Below are 6,842 nucleotides of genomic sequence, written 5' to 3'. Positions count from 1 at the left end.
TGTTTATTTTTAGTATTTCAAAATACGATTAACTAATTCTATTATAACTGAGTCTTCTACTCCCATCTTGTTTTTTATAGTAGATCATGTGCGATAATTAACAATACCGCGTCACAAGACTTGTACATAAGAAGTTATGTCGGATTGAATAAACAGCGCATGACTCACCAGTTTTTCGTTGTTGTTGTTGTTGTGCTCACAGTCCATACGGTGAGTATTTGTTTAGGCGCTCCAACGTGTGTGTTTCCAATGACATTGATTATTTTTACCTTGGACTAATTGTAGTTTACACTACTAGTTGTTGTATAGTCATAGTATGACTGGGACGGTTTCTTCGTCCTGTAATCAAACTACTATATGACTATAAGTGATCACGGATTGTGGATATTTATAGGCATGCACTGTGGATGCGATAATCCCTGGTGTTCATTAACGTCCGCACTAGTGAGGACTACGACTATCCGCAGTACTATCCTGATAATTAGACCAATTCGTTAATTTATAAGGCAAAAAAATGTGGTTCAGATTCCACTAAACACTGTAGGTCCCTTAGTTGCGAATCATGGCTGAATGGGCTATTAATTAACAGCTGTGTATAAGGTTCATGTCGGCCTTAGTCACTAACAAGAATACAAGATCACGCCACTCATCCTACACTCATCTCCATTCATATTTGGCTAAAAATACCTAATTTCGCATGGTCGCCATTTCAGATTAGAGTTTATTTGTCCTGCCATAAATGGTCTTGATGGATATTTACAGTAATTAATCTTGTTCAATGTGTTTAAAGCCAAATCTATCATACCAATCCAAGGTAGCTGTAAATTTTGTGTTTAGATTGAATATTATCGTCCAATAATCGTAAAGGACAAAGGTTCTTTGTATGACTCATCGTTCGAATTATATAATTTTTTTATCTGGAAAAATGTCCTTGAAACCTTTTTTAAGACTATTAAATAAACATTGATACCATCTGAAATAATCTTGTTACAAATAAATATCGTATCGACACATATACATAATCAATACTCACGAATCATATAAGGTTTAGTATAAAAAGATACAATATTGATAACACTTGATGAATTATTAGAATTTAAAGCAAACCTTACGCACACTGCTGTGGAGGCTAGCTTGCAACTGTTTTAACTTGTTTTGCTAAAAAAATATAGCTCTAACTAAAAGCTTATGTTAGCACATGTTTTTAATAATCTCACCAACGAAACGAGATTGATATTTTAACCAAACAAGGTGAAAATGATCTGAATTACTTTTAATTTACCTCAAGGTTGTGGTTTTACCGCGGGGTGAAGGGCCAAAATGTACAATGTTGGTGTATTCAACATTGTTTTGTATGAAAATGCAGTGTCACATAAAATGAAACTTTATTCAACTTGAAAAGAATAACATCTCTTGCTTGTAAAACTGTAAACATACATTGACCTACTGTTTTTGTTTTTGTTTTGACAAATAAATATTTTAAATAGTTATAAACACAACCATGTGTTACTTTTTAAATACAGTTGGTTAGGAGATTGAACACTAACTTTACGCGATCGTTGCGTAAACCATTATAACAAACTAGCTGGCCCGACAGACGTCGTCCTGTATATGTCAAATGCTCATTCATTTTCAAGATGAGCTCGTTCGTATCGCTCAATCACGTCCCGGTTGAAGTTCGTTTGCTGCGCTTACTTCCCTTTAGGTTGGAGCTCGATCGCTGCGCTCACTTGCCTTCAGGTTAGTTCGTTTGCTACGCTAACTCGCCTCCAGGTTGAAGTTCGTTCGCTACGCTCACTCACCTTTTGGTTGCAAATTAGCTGTTGTCATAAAAAAAAAAACAATAATGGTGCCCCCCTGTGGTAAACCTATTAACTTTTTAATGCTATTGAACATCACATAATCAAATTGTTTAGTCGAACCAGCTGTTAAGATTCTTTAATTCCATTTAAATATAAGTACTCATAAGGTTAACATGGAAAACTCCAGAGCCAATGGGGCGGAGCCCTTTTGACGGATCTGCACCAAACTTCACACAAACCATCCTTGATTAATGCTAAATAAAGCCTGAAAGTTGCATTACAATCTGTAGAGTGGTTTCGGAGTCCATAACGTATATACATACATAGTTCCTCTTTTATAGATATAGTTAGATTGAATTATAAAAAAATCTTAAAGAACGGATTTCATTATAAAACTTCTATTGCAGAACAAAAAGTAATCAAAAATTACAGTAGGAAGATACTAAAACCTTTATGTGAAAAAGTTTGACTTCAATTTATACAATATAAATCACATCTATACTTATTTAATACGCAAGCAGGTTTTTTGTGACAATTACTCCTCCGAAACTACTGAACCAATTGACATGTTTTTGGTGTCATTGGAAAGAGCGTAACGTGAAGTTGTGCAGGAAACTTTCTTTTTAAGGAAATAATTAGAGAGTGAGCCCCTGGGGCCCTTTAAAGTTTCGTATTTATCCATAAGATTAACATGGAAAGCAAAATTTGTTATGGAACTCCAGCTGTTGTCAGAAATTAAGAGTGAAATATTTATTGATGGTATCCATGGTAACAAAGAACAACCCACAAAATTTAAAAATGTAAACAAGCAGAACTAACTGTCAAATTAATTTTGATTTCACAATTCCACACAGCTGGTACAAACATATTAAATACTGCATGATTATTAGAACAGGAACGGTAGGGATCATAAACATGAATCAAATATGTCACTCGCCCGAATCATTTTTGTCTATGCCCGAATGTAAACATTTAACATTGATTAAATGGAACTGTCAAACTATATGTTAATGTCATTAGTATGGAATTCTTTCAACATCATTTTGTTGATCGAGTTAGTTTCAATATTTTTGAACTGCTGTAATAATATTTTACAGGAAATAATTGTTAGATAAATTCATGGATATAAGTAAAAATTCAGATTCTTCAATCTTTACTGTTATTAAAATTGTGTATCCGCAGCAAACCTTCAGACTTATCGAATTTCCATTTACCTGGCTTAATTATTACAAAGATTAATTATTCCCTTAAAATGGTCATTTTTTCCTATTTAAATAACATTAAGTTAATTTTAATATGCGTACTTAGGTTTGCTGCTACAGGGAAGGTAGGTGTGTTTTTGTTGAAATGTTGATAACCAAGTATGATTGTTATTGGTTTGCAAATCCTGTAATACTTTACAATTGCTCGAATTCGTTAACGTATAAATGTTTTGTGGACTGTGTATTTATTTACTTATTTATAAATAAGACTGGGACGGGTGGCGTCGTCCTGTAATCCAGCTACTAGGAGGTCACGAATTGTGGATATTTATAGGGATGCACTGTGGATGCGATGCTCCCTGGTGTGGATTAACGTCCGCACTAGTGAGTACTACGACTATCCGCAGTACTATCCTGATAATTAGACCAATTCGTAAATTACAAGGAAATATGTGGTTCGGATTCCACTATAAACTGTAGGTCCCTTAGTTGCCATTAGCTGTATGGGCTATTAATTAACAGCTGTGTCTAAGGAACATGTCGGCCTTAGTCACTAACAAGACTACAAGATCGCGCTACTCATCCTACACTCATCCTTCACTCATATTTGGGTTAAAATACGCACATAGTGGCGTCTCCATCTTAACTAATTGCTAATTGATAATTGATAATTGATTGATAATTCGAGCAACATGTACACTAGTACTTATTTAATACTCAAGCAGGTTTTTTGTGACAATTACTCCTCCGAAACTACTGAACCGATTTACATGTTCTTGGTGTCATTGAAAAGAGCTTAACGTGAAGTTGTGCAGGAAACTTTCTTTTTTGGAAATAATTAGAGGGTTTAGGCACTGGGGCCCTTTGAAAGTTTACATTTCTCCATAAGATTAACATGGGAAACAAAAACTGGTTTGAAACTCCAGCTGTTGTCAGAAATTAAAAGTGAGAATAAGAACATATGGTAATTGTAAACAGTCAATCAATTTGCTAATTTAACAGTTAGTTAGCTACAATAATTTACTTACTTGGTTGAAATGAAATAGTTACTATTTGAATTTGGGTTGGCGTAAATATTGCAATGAAAAAAAAAACGAGAGAGCCTGGATAAATTTATATAATAAAAAGAAAACTGAATAAACACTATGCTGCATTTCTTAGTAATCACTGAAAGAGCCGATTTGCAAACTATGGAAACATAAGAAAGTCATAGAACACCACCAAGGAGAAGAAATAGAAATGATGTGTTTTTTTTTATATTTATAATCGTTATTATGGACAACCTAAAGCGGCTATGAGCAAGGCTATTTGTAGGAAGGTATGGGGGTTTTAGTGAGTGGGAGAAAATTTCGTGCCGTTCCGGCCAAACCTCGCATGCGGGGTTGGTTCGGCAGATTGGCCACAACCTAAACCCCAACTCTCACTTGTTAGCTGCGGAGAGCTACCTTCTGCCACTGGGTGTTGGTCCACCTACAGAACCAAGTGAGGGGGGCCCTAGACTAAGGTGTAATGCGATCCGTGCCAAGAGTCTTGTGGCACTGGGGGCCTAATATTTAGTGTCTTAACGGAGCCTTCTGGGAACCAGGGGTAACCCAGTCGTACACACCCCTTACCTCTCTAATCGGGTCACTGGGGAGGTGGACTTAAATACCCGGTATTCGTGAGAACAATGTAGACAGTCTGACCCAAATGGAGGAGGAAAGTCTACTGAAATGTGACGATGACGACAAGCTCGCAGAAACCGGAAAGGAACGAAAAACGACTTTCCAGGGGCGAGTTGCAAAGATGGAGGATAGCGGATGCTTTAGCCAAAGGCGAAAAGGTGCTATCCAGAAGTGAGAGGAGGCTGGTGTGGGCTGCCAAGCACCCTAACTCTGCTGCCTGCAAAGCCAGTTCCTCCGGGAACTAGGATGCTGGGAAAAAGCAGAGCAAGGGTGGTATCCCCAAAGCTGACTCTAATGAAGTCTCCAGGAAGAAAGGTGGAGGCTGTGCTGACGCAGCCACAAAGGATTGGCTGGTCAAGCAAGTTCAGGAGCTGAAACCTTTCAGGGAAATCTCGCTACGGCTTGCCCCAGCCAGAGACCTTGTGAAAGCTGTGAAGGTATATTTGTGTGCCCAGCCCTACAAGGTCTGCGTATGAGATCCCTCGTACGAAAAACGACTTTCCAGGGGTGAGTTGCAAAGACGGAGGATAGCGGATGCTTTAGCCAAAGGCGAAAAGGTGCTATCCAGAAGTGAGAGGAGGCTGGTGTGGGCTGCCAAGCACCCTAACTCTGCTGCCTGCAAAGCCAGTTCCTCCGGGAACTAGGATGCTGGGAAAAAGCAGGGCAAGGGTGGTACCCCCAAAGCTGACTCTAATGAAGCCTCCAGGAAGAAGGTGGAGGCTGTGCTGACGCAGCCACAAAGGATTGGCTGGTCAAGCAAGTTCAGGAGCTGAGTCCTCTCAGGGAAATCTCGCTACGGCTTGCCCCAGCCAGAGACCTTGTGAAAGCTGTGAAGGTATATTTAGGTGCCCAGCCCTACAAGGTCTGCGTATGAGATCCCTTGGCCTATTGATGGGAGATCAAAGGGAAGAACAGGTCACCATAGTCAAGAGGCTCTCACGGTTCACCAAGGACCTGGGATTTGACGGAGAATGAGGACCTGTGAACGAGGGTGCACAATAAGCTGTTCTAGCTGCGATGCAATCCCATGGTAACTTGTAAGCCTGGCCCTCTGTTAAAAAAAAGGCTATTTGTAGAAAACACTAAAAAACCAGATCAGCTTTTGAAAAATTATAAGATATTTACAAGAAATGTTGATTATATCGATCTGTTAAGTACATCTTGAGTATTCCATTATCTTTGAGTCGAATCTTTTTTAAAGTCATAAAATATTATGACTGTTATTCGTTTAAAATAACGCCTGTAATACTTAGCAATTGCTCGATTTCGAGCAACAGGGACACTAGTTTTAATATAATTGTCTATAAGTAGTAACTAAAAATAGTAGTTTACACAACGATCGTGTAAAGATATTGTTAACGACACGAGTAGAAATTTAAGGTACGAGTCTTGGCGAGTTTTTTTAATTCCTAATAATCACTAGTCAGTTCTAAGAGAGGTTATGTTTTCGTTTATAACCTCGCATTGCCACTAACAGTGATGCAACGACTCATTGTACCAATACTAGTTGTACCAATCATCAACAATTAATTATTGAATTGGCAAACAGCTGATTAGTTGAAGTTCGAATCATTAAAATTTTACTTCTTCTCTCTCAATCCTTGAACCTCATAGTTCCTTTAACCGTGTTTTTATAAGTAAAACTATGCTGTTATGAAAGAAAACAATGCTGTTATGTGAAACTTTTCAATTATGCTAATAACTGAACTGAAACGGATACTTAAAAAAATTTCAAAGAATTAACATTAATATATACACAAATGCATTTTCTTAAGAAAATATCTATAATCGTTTGATATTTTAGACTGAAAAGTTGTAAGATGCGAGCAGTATTCTTTTGACAACGGACTGTCCTTGGCTATTAAATATTAAGTGCGGTTAGATAGACACTATATCCTGATAGATTGTTTATGTGGCATTAAATGTTTGATGGGCCATAGAGCTAAACTCGAGTATCGGTTCTTATAAAACCTACTGCGTTCTTCAAAATGGTTATAAAATAAATATAAAATAAGAAATATAATATTTTGAAGATTATAGTATTACCTTAAGTTTGTAAAATTTAACATTGATGTTACAGGGTTGTCTTTATATACTGTAAGCTTTGAGGAGGGAAAATTATAAATTTAATAGTTTTTGTAATATTTGTTTTTCTTTGATATTTTATTGTTTAT

Source organism: Macrosteles quadrilineatus, unplaced genomic scaffold (genome assembly GCF_028750875.1).
Source record: "Macrosteles quadrilineatus isolate MER2022 unplaced genomic scaffold, UCM_ALF_1.0 Scaffold_16__1_contigs__length_3527350, whole genome shotgun sequence".
NCBI classification, from domain to species: domain Eukaryota; kingdom Metazoa; phylum Arthropoda; class Insecta; order Hemiptera; family Cicadellidae; genus Macrosteles; species Macrosteles quadrilineatus.
The sequence above is the reverse complement of the archived record's forward strand: the minus strand, read 5'-3'. Positions refer to the sequence as shown.